This window comes from Callithrix jacchus, chromosome 3, assembly GCF_049354715.1.
Source record: "Callithrix jacchus isolate 240 chromosome 3, calJac240_pri, whole genome shotgun sequence".
Classification (NCBI taxonomy): Eukaryota; Metazoa; Chordata; class Mammalia; order Primates; family Cebidae; genus Callithrix; species Callithrix jacchus.
The window spans coordinates 71,902,475-71,921,424 of NC_133504.1; positions in this window are offsets into that span (position 1 = coordinate 71,902,475).

The window sequence follows — 18,950 nt, forward strand, 5'->3', positions numbered from 1 at the left end:
CCCACAGCTTACACTGTGCACCTGGAAAATTCACAGACACTCAGCACCAGCCTGTGAAATCACCCAGGAACTCACCTCTTGGATCAGCATGACCAGGATGTGAGACATGGAGTCAAAGAACATTATTTTGGAGCTTTAAGATTTGACTGCCCTGCTGGATTTTTGACTTGCATGGGGCCTTTTGCCCCTTCATTTTTGCCAATGTTTCCCATTCTTAATGGGAGTATTTATTCAATGCTTGTACTCTCACTGTATCTAGAAAGTAACTACCTTGCTTTTGATTTTATAGGCTCATAGGCAGAAGGAACTTGCCTTGTCTCAGATGAGATTTGGACTATGGACTTTTGAGTTAATGCTGAAATGAGTTGACTTTGGGTGACTATTGAGAAGGCATGATTCATTTTAAAATGTGAGGACCTGAGATTTGGGAGGGGCCAGAGGCAAAATATATGATTTGGCTGTGTCCCCACCCAAATCTCATTTTGAATTGTAGTTCCCATAATTCCCATGTGTTGTGGATGGAACATGGTGGGAGATATTTGAATCATGGGGCTGTTCCCCCCGCCCATACTGTTCTGATAGTAGGGAATAAGTCTCAGGAGATCTGATGGTTTTATAAGCAATTTACCCTTTCACTTGGCTCTTATTCTCTTCTCTTGCCCACTGTCATGTAAGACATGGCTTTTGCCTTCTGCCATGATTGTGAGGCCTCCCAGCCATGTAGAATCATGATTCCATTAGACCCTTTTCCTTTATAAATTACCAAGTCTCAGGTATATCTTTATCAGCAGCATTAAAACTGCGTAACACAGCTGGGTTTCCTGGAGAGCCATCCCTGTCTGGCTAGGAATTTGTGCGTCTCCTGTCACTATCAGGAGGGTGCTCCCTCATCAACACACCCAGAAATAATTTTTAATAGAGTTGCCTCAGGCAAGTTGATGAATTGAATTAAGCATCATACAATAAAACTGCAAACTTACTTTCTGGATGCCCTTGGGTATATATAAGGCTTATTAGAGTCCTTCGGAGAAATGTATCTAGTTGTTTTGTTTTTTTTTCAAAGGCGGGTGGATCACGAGGGCAGGGGTCTAATTGTTTTATAAAACCAAAAGAAAAAGAGCAAGATTTACCTGACAAGAGGTATACTCCTTTTGTATTGGACACACAATTGTACTTTTCTCTTAAGAGAAGGAAAATATTGCCTTAGGAGTTGAAGCAGAGTTAGAAGGCCATTTAATTCATATTTTTTGTCCATGTATGAATTCACTCATACTAATTCACTGAAGTGATCACAGTCTCATCCAGGGAAAGGAAATGCTCTTTTCACAGGGTACCCATATCTTTTCCTCACTCAATATAGGTTGCAAACTTTGTTTTTTCCAAATTGAATAAAATTTGTCTCCAAAATATATTATAAATTACATTTTTCTCCAGTAGTAATTTTTCTCATGTATTTAACACTCAGAGTGGATCATTTTTAATGCCCCTGACTTTATATGACAAAATTATTTTTAGTAGCTATCAGGATGTAAAAAAAATAGCCAGAGAAGAAATATAGCCAGTGAACGGCTTCTTTTATTGAACTTCATATGTGGAATTACATATACACTAACATACTACAACATCAAGAAGGGAAAGGAGTATTTGACTAGTACTTTTTAAACTATATGAATGTATGCTTTTTATTTTTTTGAGACAAGGTCTCACTCTGTAACCCAGGCTGGTGTGCAGTTGTGCAATCATAGCTCACTCCAGTTTCGACCTCCTGGACTCAAGTAATTGCTCCCACCCCAGCCTCCTGAGTAGTCAGGACTACAGGCATGCGCCACCATGCCCCAGCTAATTTTTTTTTTTTTTTTTTTGGAGAAACAGAGTCCCATAAATGTTTCCCAGGCTAGTCTCCAACTGCTAGGATCAAGTGATTTTCCTGCCTTGTCCTTCTAAAGTCTTGGAATTACAGATGTGAGCCACTGCACCTAGCCCTATTGTATGCTTTATCCAAGGAAAAAAAACTTATATCTCTATATTAGTCTGTTTCCTTAATGAATAAAAGCTACATGGCTTTTGTTTTGACATTTACAAATCTTCCATTACCTCTGTCAAAATTGAACTTCTTCACATACAAAAATTCAATAGACAGTGTATACAGATATGCCAACATACCAATCACAGGGATAGAAGAACATACTTTATTAATTTCAATTTTGAAAAGTTATTTAGCATGAAGCCTCAAATACACAAACACTTAGGAAATGTCTAAAACACAAGGATGAGTTTGGCAGAGATTTATGAAAATCTAATGTCATATTACATTCTAGAAATCGAAACTGTTTCGGCATTTGTTCCTTTACATTTTTTTTTTAGCAGCTTTCAAATGTCCAGGACTTTTAAAGACAAATAAAAACTTCAAGTTGTCATACAGACTGACAGATCTGAAATAACTCAATTTCTGTTTCTTAGTTTTACAATTACCGTGCTATCATTACTCACATAGATTACTGTCATGGAGATTAGGGACATAAACTGTATCAGATGCAACATCCAGTGATTTTTAACTCTTAAGAAATTATTTTAAAAAGATCTTATATACCTGAGATGACATTTTTCAGGACAATGATATAGCTGGAAATTTCTAAATAATTTGAATAGTATTCAATGTTTCATAAGGTATATACATATATAGTTCAACAAGAACAAGAACTGTTTAGAATTTAGATTAACAGAGATTTCTCTTCAGGGAAGAGTATTTTCTTATTGACATTATTTAGAATTGCCAGCATATGATGATAATAAAAGTTAGGACCAACATTTTGTCAGTTTTATTATCATTTTTAAATCCTCCACCAAATATGCATCTCATTATTTCTTGCACCCAAGGCCAGTGCCCCCACCTCTTTCTTCGAATATCAATGCCAACTAGCTGCTTTTGAGCAGGGGAAAGGTTCTCTTTGGCTTAAGCATTATCTTTTTAAACCATTCATCCTGTTATAATATCCTGAACCTTCACTGTTCTGGTTCTATAAATCCTCTGTCTCTCCAGTGAACACTCAATAATTCAGATTAGTAATAATTTGGGCTGATGGTGAATTCCTTTTCTTATAATAAACTGAAAATTACAAAATATTAAGTGTATTCCGCAAGCATGGAATATTAAATCTGTACAATTCCACCAATCTCTCAATATTATTGTTATCACTAATATAAGCAGTAATAGTGCAGATATTTAATGAATTAAAACCATCACACATTATTTCTAACCAATAATAATCACAAGGAAATAAAAAGAATCCATATACTGTTGTAACTGAAATTTGGCAAATCTATTCTCAGGATTATTATGCCTCATTTTTTTGTGCTATTTCTCATATAAACTGAGTTCATCAGTATTTTAGATATTTTCTCCTTTTCTGCCTGATTTTATCTTCACCTAATTGCAATTTCCCTTTTGACGTCAATAACATAAAATATAGTAGCTATAAAAAAAATTAAACATTAATGTTCAATGGAATATAGGCTAATATCCTGGATTTATCTGTAAAATTATGTTTACATGAATGACTTTTTAAAAATCCTAAATTTGAGGTTAAAATTTTAGGAGAAAAACATTCTAGAATATAGATGTGCAAGCATCTGTAGCTGCACAAAGTCTTAAAGGCAATCTAATCAAATTTCTTAAATTTAGAGAAAAATTAAATGATAAACAGTTTTGGAGTCATGGAGATTTGTATTTGAGTCTTGAGTTCCACCATTTTCTGACTGTGTGACTAGACAAAGAGCTTAAATTCTTGAGCTTTTAATCCCTTATCTGCAAATACTTGGAAAATAATACCTACCTATTACAGTTCTCATGAAGATTAAATGAGATAATACATACAAAGCATTTTTCCATGATGCTTGGAATATTTTATTTTATTTTTTAAAAAAGGAGAATATTTAATCCAGCCCCAAAATCACACCAGAAAATGAGGAGAACTATAGGAAAATTATCTATTTCTAACATTATCAGCTTTGTACTTATTCTTATAATCTCAAGGCTTAATCCTTGGAAGAAATTATCTGTCCTTCCTCTATTGCCACTACTCAGAAAGAAGTTGTATACATTGGGAGAAGACTTCCGTCCTGCTGAAGCTAATAGGGAGCTAGAAATGAGTATCAATCTACAATAAATTTATCAAAGAACAGCTGGTGATAGCACATGGTCATCCCAGGTGAAGAGGGAGACCCAGGCATCTCAGATCAACATCCCCTTTTTCCTAAGACTGTAAACTTCCCCTTTGCATTCCTGAGACTGTGAACTGAAGCCCTTTTCATATGTAATTCCTGAGACTGTAGACAGAGATCCTTTTCATATGTAATTCCTAAGACTGTAAACGAAAACCCTTTTCATATGTAATTCCTGAGACTGTAAACCGAGACCCTTTTCATATGTTAATCTATAAACCTAAGATTCTTTCACGTGTAACATCTAAAGAATAAGCCTATATAAAGAAGGAACCTTCCTTTGTTAGGCGAGCTTGGCTCTTAGGCAACTATGCCACCTTGCTCCTGGCCGAATAAACTCCTTCCTCCTGTATTTGGTGTCCAAGAGATCCATTTCCCGTGGCCGCTCCTACTACACAGGCAGATGGGCACCTGAAGCTCTGGGGAACCTACCAGTCAGGCTACGTTCAGTTGCAGCTTCAGTATTCTGATTTACCATCATCTGCCAAGAATAGATATTTTTTATTGAAAAGAAGTATAACACAATGACTGGCTGAATGGAAGATTCATTGCACACTGATTCTAGAGCCAGAATGCCTATGTTTGAATCCTGGCAGGTTACGTTTCAGTTTGCTCATTTGTAAAATGGAATAATAATAGCACTTTATAGGTTTATTATGAGGAATAAATAAATGAGTTAATATTTGAATTGTACTTAAACATTGTTTTAACGCTTGTTATATATATTTATTTACACACATATATATACATTACACACATATTTACACTCATATTTATATGTACATATATGATTGCCTCTACTACTGTGACATGGAAATTACCCCATAAACTGCATACCTCAACCATACCTCGGCTTTCCATTGAAACTGCTCTCTGTAACCCTAATGTGACAGGCAAGGAGTCCAAACCAACGCTATCTTGGCCCCTGCGACTTGTTTTAAGTAACTAAGGTCTGTAATTTCCACCCTACCCAGACAATGTGTAAACTAATGCTTATCTTGACTTCTGTGAACCACTTAATTAACAATCAGAATGTCCAAAGTGCCCTGGCCCTTGGAATGTCTGAAGCCCCTCACCCTCATCCCCACTCAGGAGGTGGTTTACTGAATGTCCAAAGTCCACTGGCCCTCGGAATGTCCAAAGCCCCTCACCCTCACCCCCACCCAGGAGGTGGTTTACAGGCATAAAAGGTCTTAACGCCCTCCTTTCAGGGCCGCGGGTTACAGAGACATGAGTTCTCCTTGGCCACCAGCAATAAAGACCCTGTAATTTGGCCTAGTCTTTGTCTCAGTGGTGATTTCCTGCTCGCTCCATTACAACAGTACTATGACTCTCTTACATATGACTTTCCTTAAAAATATCTGATTTTGTGACTAAGGGAAGCACCATTTTTTCCTGTTTAAAACTAAAAATAAAATCACTATTGAGCATTTCCCTTGGTACAGACTTTAATCTTGAGGTCCCTTAAAGCATTATAGATGAGTGTTGTTAACAAGGTCTGCACAGATCTGAACATGATTCTAGGGAAGGGAGGAGTCTCTTAAGAGCAGCTTTTTCTTTAGACTCTTCTGAAGTAAATACTTAGGGCAACTGAAACACAATGAATTCCTTTTCTCTCTCTTTTATAACCGTGTGGCAATTCAGAAGCTGGCTACAAGGGTCCCTAGAAAATAGAAGAGTTTACTTTGTTCTTAAAATGTCCATCGTCCTCTTAAATGTGTAATTGTTGTAAAGTCAAGGAGAAACTCTTGCCCTAGGCATATTGTAGTAAAGGCAATTAAAGGATGTCTTTAAGGCACTGGAACACAGTTCTCAACAAATATCACTGGGGTGATTTGTCTCTAGAGGATACCTGGTAAGGTCTGGAAACATTTTTGGTTGTCATCACTTGGCAAGTACTGCTGGCATGTAGCGGCTAGAGGCCAGGGGTGCTGCCAAACAGTGCATGGGACAAACCCTGTCTCCCAACTTAACAGACTCTCTGATCTCAAAAGTCAATGCTGCTGAGGGTGAGAACCCCTGTTTTGGAGGGACAGCCTGAATTTTTTACTGCCCTTAATTTCAGGATAATTCCTGTTCTATGGAGCCTTAGTACACACATAGGTATTTTGTTTAAGTGGTCATGTCAACCTTTCAAATACCAGTCATTACAGCTGAGGAGACATTTCCTAGGACACTGAAAATATCTCCTTGATAAAAATAAGCTGACTTCCATATTGTCATTTTTTTATCAGACTCTAGTTGACAGGAAATGCTCTTTCTACTGGTTAAAAAAAAACTTGAGTTAAACTATGTTTTAATCAGGAAACAAAAGGTAAAAATGTGTATTTAATTTCTCATTTTGAACCAGACATTTGACTAACATTTAAAGTTATTTTCCCAGCTCACACCTATTTGTCCACTCTATTTTTACCCCTCAAATTATTTATTCTTTAACGTTTATGTATTATTGAAAATTTTATCTTACCCTATGTCCGGTCCAGACATCTTATATTGGAAAGATAAAGAACATAAAAAAGAAATATTTTTTACAGATGTTTAAAATACTAATTTAAGACCTCAGAATTATAAAGAATAAAAGAGTAATTTTAAATAGATATTTGTTCTCCTTAAAACAAAAATTATTGTGCTTAAAATAAAACCAACAGGTAAGATGCTATTGTTCAAATAGCATCACTTATTGATCCAAATAGATTGAACAGATAGTGTACAATTTAATTTTATAATTTACATTAAAAACATAGGTTATAATAGAAAAGGCATGGTTTGTCACTACAGAATTACAAAGCAGCAATAAAAATTGAAATTAAAAGATCATTATTGAAATATTTTAACATAGAGAAAATTTACAAATATATTTCAATTATTTCACTTCTTATTTTCAATAACAATGGTTGCTCTACAGAAAAGGATAAACATGGAAAGTAAAACTGGATTAAATATACAATATAATTTATTTCCATGGTCTAGTAAGAACTTATGCTCTAGAAACAACAGAGTTCTTATATCACATATCAAATTTACAGGGATTTCAACAAAGAAGATATGATATTCTTCTAAATGCTATAACCTATGGATCAAAATATTGTCATTTTACATTATCAGGAAGCATGGATTTCCTCAGAACGGTCTATGTTCTGTACATTTCTATACTTTGTGAAAAAGTTTTCACATTTATGAAATATAGAAATCAGGTAATGGCTAGAATATTCTGATATATTTGATTAAATAAGATGAGACATGTCAGCAGAACTGTCAAAAGTTGTTTTGTGTGTTGAAAGTCTACAATATTGGTACACATGAATGAGTCCTGACAGTTGAAAGCAATGTCACGACTACCAGCAACCACTGCCCGGAGAATTATCTGCTGTTGTCAGGTCCACGTTTTTTGTCTTATAAATCTGTGATAACTGGTTTTGTTTTCTACAAAGTCAACTTTAAGAAAAATCAAAATGCCATGATCAATTGCAGAACTGTATTTCAGCATTTGAATTTGTATCCTTATATATGTTCTATCACTTATATTCAATGAATTCAGAATCCTGTAAAAATCATATACCTTTTATGTGAGCAATTATCAACTCATGGATGACTGATTAATATAAACAATATGTGACTTCCAAAGAACACGCTTATGCATGTGCAAACACACACACACACACGCACACACACAATGATTTTCATGACACATGGGGAAACTTCGGGGAACAGAGTGTCAGCATAGTTTTACTTCTCAATAACCATTAACCAAATAGAACTTCTTCTATTCCATGACTGCTACATGAGGCCATTTCAATTGTGTGCACATGTGTACAAAATTCTATACTTCTATGTGTATTTTGTATCTATAGGTATATCGAATTTTCTCTCTGATTTATCTTATACTTGTTTCCTTAAGAGCAATAAAATGGAAGAGAAGAAAATTGGACTGGTATTTAGGAGATACAATATCTAGTCTTTCCTCTATTCCCCAAAGTCTTAAAAATAATCTAGATAAACTCTAAGGCCACTATCATTTCTCACATTGTATAGTTTTATGTACAATTTCAACAAAGCACAAATGATCCTGCTGAATTATCCTAAATTATAAAATATTTATTGCACAAAACTCCAAATAATTTTTCTTTAAATTTATAGATTCTAAGATTTATTCTTTTTCAACAAACATATTCAGCAATTATTACTTTTTGCACAAAATGTAAAGTGATAACTCAGTGTCATAAATTAATATTATTTTAAAATTGTATATACAATATTATAAAATCATAATTTTTGTCATATTTTTCATACTTTTTATTTTGTTATAGTCTTTTTATCTCCTTTGTAAAACTAATTTTTCATATATAAACTGAGCATTTATTTTTGATTTACAATTTTCTTACGGTGGTCAACTTCTAAGTGTCTCCACTTAGGGAGTTTGTATAAGAATTCTGCTAATGCTGAGGAAATTTAGTTCAATCATACTAAGGAATGAAGGAAGTATTGCCAAGATAATTTAGAGTCTAATTAGGCCTAGCTGTGAGTCAGATTATGGTCAAAACCCATTTATCTTCTGACTTTATCAGCATCATAGGGGCATTTCAAGTCCCGAAAAATCAAGATTAGCACAGAACTGTTTTCCAATACTACCAAAATAGTGCATATTTCTCATATACACCACAGACCACTGCAGATTATTTGATGAGCCATTTACTAAAATGTCCTTCTATAATTTGCATGAATAAGGCTAGAATTATTGATAATAAATCTGCATAGAACTTTTCTTTTCTTTTGACACAGAGTCTTGCTCTGTGGCCAGGCACCAGGCTGGAGTGCAATGGGGTGATCTTGGCTCACTGCAACCTCCGCCTCCCGGGTTCAAGCAATTCTCCTGCCTCAACAGCCCGAGCAGCTGGGACTACAGGTGCGCGCCACCACTCCCAGCCAATTTTTGCATTTTTAGTAGAGATGGAGTTTCACCATGTTGGCCAGGCTGGTCTCGATCTCTTGACTTCGTGATCTACATGCCTCGGCCTCCCAAAGTGCTGGGATTACAGGCGTGAGCCACTGCACTTGGCTGCATAGAACTTTTCTTAAAGTCAAAGCATTTATTTTGTGTTTACAATATTTTTAGACCTTAGTTTTCAGTTTTATACATCGTTAGGGCCCTTCTAGCCTGGAGTACACTTTAATAAGCATTATACTGCTATGCAACAGCTCCTCTCTGGTTGTAAAGAGGAGCCCAGGGAGGCTTCTAAAATTTATTAAGGCACTAGGTTATCATTCAGAATATATTAAATTGTATTAATAATAATAAAAAATAGGATCAGTAGGAAAGACTGTACAAATATAATAAGACAAAATGCCCAAGGGGAAAAAAGCAATGCCTTAGAAATTCCATAAGAAGATTGCAATACACAGTTAAAGAAAATTAGTATTTTATCTGTGATAATAAAATTTGAAGCTTAATTGACTTTAAAATTTAATTCAATATAGTTTAAGATAATTCTTTTTTTCTTTCTGTTCGTCCCTGATGCACAGCAACAATAATGGGCTAAATGGTATCATTATATCTTGGAAAAATCAGTGGTATTGGTCGGCACCTAATAAATAAGACTAGGAGTAAGGGACTATTTCTGCATATATTAGAATGTGAAGTTTTGCTTCACTCTAAAATGTTCCATTTGAACAGTTATCTGAATATTTCGGATCTATATAATTCTTTTGACTGATATATCAAATAACTGAAACAAAGCTAGGATTATCTCAAGTTTTGCCTTTCATATTTCTTTCTCTCAGTACAGATGAGCATAGGGGACAGCACAGAAGGAATGTTCTCTTGTGATTGGAATAGAATTATTCACTCCTAACAACCTGCAGAATTTGAAAATCACAAAACAGGGTCTGGGCGCGGAGGCTCACGCCTGTAATCCCAGCACTTTGGGAGGCCAAGGCGGGTGAATCACGAGGTCAAGAGATTGAGACCATCCTGGTCAACATGGTGAAACCCCGTCTCTACTAAAAAAAATACAAAAAATTAGCTGGGCATGGTGGCGCGTGCCTGTAGTCCCAGGTACTCGGGAGACTGAGGCAGGAGAATTGCCTGAACCCAGGAGGTGGAGGTTGCGGTGAGCCGAGATCGCGCCATTGCACTCCAGCCTCGGTAACAGGAGAAAAACTACGTCTCAAAAAAAAAAAAAAAAAAAAAAAAAAAAGAAAGAAAATCACAAAACAATATATAGCACCTATGTAAAGGAGATCTAGTAAATGTGAGTTGAATATAACTTATCAAAGTTGGGAATGACAGCTAAATACAAGTTGTTTAGCACATAAGCCATTTTGTTAATAGCAAATTAGGGAAAATGAGAATAATTTTCTCTATTAAAACATTGAATTGAATCATAAAAATAGGAAGGAAGCAGAGTATAAATGTCTTAAAACCCCTTTTGGAATTTGCAAACTATCAAATGAAGAAGGATACTGTACAATGAGAGTGATATGAGAAAAACTGACATTTGGATAAATTTTGGATTATACATAAATATATGAAGGCATGCAGGAGAGAGGCCAGCCAAAAATGAGTTAAGTGAAAACTAAAATAGGGCAATAGTGCATGCCAGCAGGGTTAAACTACATTATCTGTTTGCAAAGTTTAAAACAATGAAGTTCTCCACATCCTGCACAGGCAAACTCAAATAATATATCTTCTAAGCCTTTGACATTTATTAATAGTCAAAAATAATCTTTCCTTCCTTTGTTCTTCCTTTGCAATTTGTCTGTAATTCTACTTGAATTTTTATCATAGCTTCTCTCAGATTATATATATTTTTGTTTTCTGAACCATATTGCAAGCTGCCAGAAGATAGAATCCTCTTTACTCTTCCACAATAACAGTTGGTTGAACAGGATTAACTGACTTGATGAGAATGTAAGTGTGATCTGGTCTGGACAACTGTCACTCCATTTCCTTCCAGAGTTGATTAAACTGATCTGGCAGCCTAATCTGAGATCTTGTTGCTTCCAGAAAACCCTTTGTTTTGCATGCTTAGATGAAGAGACAAAGTTTCCAGAGAGACAGAACATATATATTTTAATAAAGTTTATTTCATTCAATTGATAATGATGTCATAGCCTGTAATTAATTTCAATGTTAGCTATCCAGGATGTATATCTATCTACAATATACCAAGAATATGAGTATGACATGAAGACATAGTACCACCCAAAACAATGCCAATACAGGGTTAATTTCTTCTGCATCTGTATAGGTTCATGTGTATATTTTATATTAGATACTTAAATACGTGCAAGCTATATCTAATATTTGCACACAAATACAATTTCTAATTAGTGAATTTTACACATATGATGAAAATGCTATATTATTATGCACCATCTAGAGGAGTAATTAAGAGAGTATGATGGATTCAGGATATGGATTTCAGATCTGGTGGCAATTAAATGTATCAATTTAAAATAAGCTGTAAATATTGTGAACTGAAATATTAAAGGTTTTTGAAATCCTGAGTACAAAAGCCATGTCCTAGGCCTGTTTCAGATAAAATGACATTTAAAAATGTCTGCTATATTTAGTATCTATTCCACTTGAAATCTGTATTGCTTAAGTGGTTTTAATAGCCATTGTCAAATCACACACTTGATGCTAAAAAATAATTGGACATGTGTAATTCTTCAACTTTCTCTGCTTCAGATTGTAGGTTTTCTTACTTTTCTAAGTACTAATGAACTGGCAATAGTTCAAATTCCTAAGAAAGAGAATTTGATAGGCCAAGCTAAACAATGATCCTTGTTGGGGAAGATTTTAAATATCAGACAGTTTTATAGGTCCTGTCATTTTATAGGTTACCCGTCATTGGTCATGGACCCACTGTGAACCTACTAGTACATGTGGTTTTAGGGGTGGATTATGAGGTACAGAACAAGGCCATGCCTGCAGCTTTGCCCAGCTAGTAATGGAAATGGAGGAGTTTCCCAGAGAACAGTAAGGATATAGCAGAAACCAAACTGATATGTCCAATAAATACATTTTCTTATGCACATATTCAAATGTGGCCAACTATAAACATGCCAAACTGGAAAATCATCTGTAAGTCTGTAAAACATATGAAATCTGAAAGCTAAGTACCTAATGGAATTTAAGGAGAAAATAATACATCTCCATTAAAAATGCTATTCTTCTTAATTGGCAATATTTCCTAGAGAGTTTCTTTTTATCCTTTCCAACAAAGCATAAGTAAAGCAATTGACACCTGGAATGTTTGGCAAATGCATTCGCCGTGGCACACGGAGAGATGAATAATTTGGCAGATGAGTGCTTAAGTCTGGCGTATCACCAAACCAGGAGATGACTTGATGCCTGAGATACAACTGTTTTTCTTTTACCTAAATCGGGCTTTGTATTTAACTGTGTTTAAATAAGACCAGCAAAATTACAATAAAAGGAAGCTGTGGTGTTGTAGAATTCAGCATTAACTGAATTCTTCTCCAAGAAACAGGTGTACTACATTATTGAGAAATATTGTCTTCAATTGAAAAAGGAGCGTCCCAATTTCAGTGGGAAAGTTGAGAAATTAAACAAGCAGTAGGATGGTATCCTCTCCCTGAAGCAGCCAAGATGTAGCAGACAAAAGACACATCCACTCAAGATATATGTAGTGATATATAAAGGATACAAATACCTTAAATATAAATATAAAAATACATTAAAAGAGTCCAGAGAATCAGAAGCTGGAGCGACATTGAACTATTGAATTAAAGGCCACAGTGTACATCTACAACTCTACAATTCAGTGGTCAAGTCAATGCTTCTGATATCCCTGATAGCACCACGACCACAACCGCACCTCATCCCCATGACGCTGGTGACAACACCTGCCACGTGGGCCAGGCTGCCACAGAGTTCTGTCGTCTCTATGACCTGACTGCCACAGATGGCGTTTGTCTTACTTTCACCTGCCAACCTTTGCACAAGTGTGAGTAATTAATAAGCAGAACTACATCCCTAAGGGCATTTGGGAGATGTACTTGCTAGAAGAGATGTAGCAAGGAGGTGAGAAAATACATGCACTTGCTAGAAAAGGCATAGCATGGGTATGAGAAAAGTGTGCTCCATTATACAAAGCACGGTGTCTTTGCTTTCATACTTTAGTCACCCACTTTACTTTGACAGCTTTCTTACACATCTTATTTTACCTTTCATTTATTTTCCTTTCCTATCAATTATTTATAATAATCTGCAATCCCCTCTCTTCTATTAGAAGCAATGCAGGTCAAAAGTATATCTATATGGCGTGCTTTTTATGTCAATTTAGCACAAAGTTATGAATGCCCATATAAAACTATCCACCACCACCATAACTAAAATCAGAAGTGATATTCAGAAGAAACAAAAGCATCTGTTACAGTCCACTCTGCATCAATCACATCCATTTATTTTGTAAATTAACTTTTTATTATTGCTGCATATTTATAGTAATGTTAGCCTGTAATCTTTACAAGTGACATAATACATGAAGCTTTTTGTAACAAGCTTTAGTTCCTGTAACTACAATTACTTATATGACCATAATTGATATTTATAATTTCTTTTCTCTAATATTTGTTTTAGATATTGCTTTCCTCAAAACTTATGGAGATCCAGGTTGCACTTCTGTGCATGATCCAGACTTTCATCTCAGTCACATCAGAGCTCTTAATTACCTTCTCCTGGTCAAGCCATAGTTGCTAAAATTGCCTGTCCAGTGTTTTCACAGGGAATGGAAGAAAGTTCTATACATACTGTAGTGCCCCTATTATCTAGCAGAAACCATTACTCCTTACGATAATCGGGTTGAATTATCCCTGCAAATACAGTAACTGCGTTCTTTGCCTGCTAGTTCACCAACATGGGGAGTCCAAAGTACCAGATGATAACCATAGCTTCAGTTCAATAGAACCATTACTGTATCCTGTTGGAAGCATTCACCACCTTAAGAACCACCTTAAATTCACAGTGTGTTGGAAGCCCGAACTCAATCAAGTAAATTGTCTGCATGAAGGTGAGAAGTATCAGTTATATTTTCACCTCTTGGTTCCTGGATGGTGCTATCAGATGAGAAGCTGCAGGTTTTGTTAATATGCTGTATCCAAAAGGACAACACGCCAATGACAGACTGCCATTCCTAAGTTGATGCTGAAGCTCAAAGATCAGCAAACTCAGCAAAGGGCCAAATCTGGCCCACCACCTGTTTTTGTAAATAAAGTTTTCTTGCAGCACATATGCTATGATTCATTTCTGTATTGTCTATGGCTGCTTTTCCAGTCTTACTGCAGAATTAGTAGGTGTGGCATAGACCTTGAGGCATACAAAGTCTAAATTATTTATTATGGGACCCTTTAAAAAAATGGGTCCTCTGTAGCATTTTAGTTGGTCGCTGGTCATGCAGCTAATGATCCACCTATTTTACTATGAAACCCTCCTCTACTCGGGATATTATAGGTTATCTATCATCTATAAATAAATCAGGTTTTTTCTAAATTGTTAAACGGTCATGCTGGGAGGATCACTGCAAACAGGGACAGAAAGTTTATATCCAGAGTAGACGTAAACTCCAGTAAATTTATACTGCTGTTTCCTTCAGGTTAGAAGGCAGTCTCATTAACTTAACTTGTAAGGAGTTACTTGGTCTCCCTGTGAGATGCTTTTGTATGAAGAACTCAGCATTAGTTTTTGCTACTGATAGGTTAATTATTCTGTATTGACAATAGTTCGATTGGCCTTATTGCAAGAGAATACATGTGGCTGGTCTCCGTCTCTTTGGCCACTCCATTTATAGACTTTTGGAAACATAGAGGTGGTCAAGAACAGAGACTCCTTGACATTCACCAGACATTGTATTTTCCACCCGGTTGTTAAATGCCTCATCTGCAGTGGATGCTTTCTGTTGGCACTCACATGACACACTTTATATTCACCCATATAAAGCTATCCAAACACTTCCCTCAAAATCTCTTGTCACTATTCTGCTCTTTCCAGGATCGGTTGTGTATTTCATTCACCCCCAGGAATCCATGAATGAGTACTGATAAAAAAAGGAATATTGCTGTGGAATCCTTGAGACTCTTCTTACAGAGATGATTCCCTCTATCCCCACTGTCCTTTATAAACATTCCTTGCTTGTGAAAATGTGATCCACTGATTAGCAGCATCAGCTTCAGGAAAGAGCCTGTTAGAACTAGAGAACCTCAGAACCCCCCACCTGTTCTGTTCTATCAGAATCTGCATTTTAAGATAACCTCTAGTTGATTTTCATATGAACATTATTCAAGTTTGAGAAAACCTGAGATGGTTTATACTATAAGGTAATAGAGCTTAATAACAACTTGACACTGGGCTTTTCTTTTTTTTCTTTCTATATCATACATCTTTATATATATATATACACACACCCAGAACTTTATATATATATATAATTGCACTTTAGTTCTGGGGTACATGTGCAGAACATGCAGGATTTTTGCATAGGTACATACATGGCAATGTGGTTTGCTGCCTCCATCCCTGTCACCTATAACTGGCATTTCTCCCCATGTTATCCCTCCCCAACTCCCTGCCCACCACTGTCCCTCCCCTAGACCCCCCCTACACATCGCAGTGTGTGATGCTCCCTTCCCTGTGTCCATGTGTTCTCATTATTCAACACCCGCTTATGAGTGAGAACATGCAGTGTTTGATTTTCTGTTCTTCTGTCAGTTTGCTGAGAATGATGGTTTCCAGATTCATCCATGTCCCTACAAAAGACACGAACTCGGTTTTTCAATTTCCCCTTGTGGCTTCTTATAATACTTTAAGGCTCTTTGATTTGATGTACACAAATTTTGAATTGCAATTAACTCTTCTATTAAAACTTATATTATTTTATAATGACTTTATTTTTTCTTAACAACTTTTTCCTTTGCATCTATTTTGTTTGATATTAACAACTCTTCCCAACTTTCCTTATTTAAGTATTTTTGTATTTTTGAAATCATTTATTTTTAACATTTTATGTCTTAGAGATGACCTTAATACATTTTTTATTGAGGTTCTTGCATCATGGCCTACTAATTTTTGTTTAACATATAATATTCTTTTTTTTACATGTAATTGAACTAAATCGTAATCTTTGAGAACTTTTGATAATCTTAAGGAGCTACAATTGAGCATGCTTTCCTCAGGAAAGTTTCAGATTTGTTTCTTCCTGAAATTAAGGGGCAATACAAACTAGAAGTAGTTCAATTTCATTTCTTGGTTGGGGTTTTCTCAAAGGGTGGTGGTGAGTTAGGTAATAAAAATTAGAGTCCCTGGTTCATCTGATAGGGGACTTATGGTGACAAAGTTTAGGAGATGTGGATAAAGGAAGAGGAAGAAAATGAGAATAATAGTTTTCTGCCCAGAGGTACAGCAAAGAAAGGCAGGGGCTTTTTGGTTTCATTATATGGATTTTTTTCTAGCTCCCCTCTAACTGAAGGTATAATATTTTCAATGATCCTGGTTTTACTCCATAAATTCCTGATCGGTGTCTCTTTTCCTCACCAGTCTCCACTTAATTTAAGTCCTCATATCCCAATATGCATGTGACCATTACTCTCAGGTAAGAGTTAAATATCTTTCATAATTCTCATGCCCATCATGTGCCAGTTTGGTCGATTTTGTATGCTTAACCTATACCATCCTATGTTTTCATTTACTTTGTAGTTTCGTGCTCATTATATTTTTGTAACAAACAGATTATTGCTTATGGCTAAAAAGAATAACAACCACATGTATTCTAAGTTGGCTCGTTCATTATTTTATTAAAGCAAATATAGAAAGAGGCATTTTTTTAATTCTTTTTTTTTTTGAGACAGAGTCTTACTCTGTCACCAGGCACCAGGCTGGAGTGCAGTGGCACAATCTCGGCTCACTGCACCCTCCACCTCCTGGGTTCAAGCAATTCTCCTGCCTCAGCCTCCCAGGTAGCTGGGACTACAGGTGCATGCCACCATGCCCAGCTAATTTTTGTATTTTTAGTAGAGACAGGTTTCACCATGTTGGCCAGGATGGTCTTGTTCTCTTGATCTCGTGATCCACCGGTCTTGGCCTCCCAAAGTGCTGGGATTACAGCTTGAGCCATGAAGCCCAGGCAGAGGCATTCGTTTTAAAAACCATGAGAAGGATTCATTGTAATTTTCAAAGGCTCATTGTCTATATTATTATACCAAAGATTATAGAGCTTCTGATACTAACCAGATATATTCTTACTCTATGGTTTGAAATATGAAAAACATTATTATTTAAAAAGAATCATTTTTATTATGAAATATTTTATTAACAAATTTTACCAACCCCAAGACTTTTGAGATAGTGTGGGCAAATTTGAAGTATAAAATTTTTAGAAATTCTCTTTGTCTTCAGTAAGAACTTTATCCTCTTATAAAATATTTCTCTGTTCCATTCTTTCATGAAGATGTACTTCAACACCTTTAAACAATTAGTGAGTAGAATCTTCCTTTTAAGGTAATTTTTTAAAGAAGCATTACTTATATAAATGTAATTAGTCTGAAAAGATCTATCATCAGCAAAAAATTAGTTTTAAAATCTAAAATGTATCTTTTAAGCTTTTAAGCCTCCATTATATAGATAGTTGTATACAACAATATAAGCAATAGTAATATAGTTTCAAGATCAATTTACTTTTCTTAACAGTTAATCCACTCTAATTTTTCTGTGAAAGATAACTGTTTGATGTAATCACTTAGACTGTAGAAAATGAATCATACTATATAAGGATTAACTTATTTCTATAAAGATTTTTTTCGTTTTGAGTTTCACATTCTCAGATGGAAAGCTATTAAAATGTTAAGTTCTATGAATCCTTCTTGGAAAAAATGTAGCACATTATTAGCAATGATTTCCTTAAAATTAATCTTTGTAAACTTGGGTTAAATGGTGTACTGGAATCTCTCCTTTCTTGACTTCTCTTTTTCCTCCATCTATTTCTCTTCCTTTTTATCCTCAAATTTTTCTCTGGATTTTCTCAAAAAAAAAAAAAAAAAAAAAAAGAAGAAGAAGAAGAAAACTAAAATGTAACTTCTTCTGCAGTATTTTGTATTGACACTGAAAATTTGGCCAGAAATAATTCTGCTTTAAACATTCAAGAGTGTGTGTCTGTTTTCAATATGAGCCGAAACTTTAGGGAAAACATTTTAGACTTACCCAGTCTTAAGCAGTGTTGCCTGCCAGGAACTCCAAGCAGCTGCAAAACTCACTAATGAAAACTGGGATAATTCTTAACAGAAACGACTATCAAATATCTTTACAAATAGAAAATAGAGGAGAGCATAATTAACAAACTTAATAGTGAAATAACTTGTATTTCTGCAACTGTCTCCTTCTTTCCATCTATGTTAACAAAGAGAAAGTGAGTTAATTTTGCAACCTTCAAAATGATGGGTGGCAGAGATTAGTCACTTCTCACTCATGTCACTCACACTCAAACCCATTCCATTTTAGATCTGGCAAGAGTCTGAAGAGATTTTAATGTCAGGATATCCAAAGCTGAGAAAGCAATTTTTTCTCATATGACACACAACTGATCAAAGAGTTGGGAAATTATAGTACATTGCAGCATTGTGCATTGAGGCTAGAAAAGGGTTTGAGGTGGACATTTTTTGGTCTCCCACCCATATATAACTCTACTTCTGTGACTACAAAAATGTGTTAACAAAGA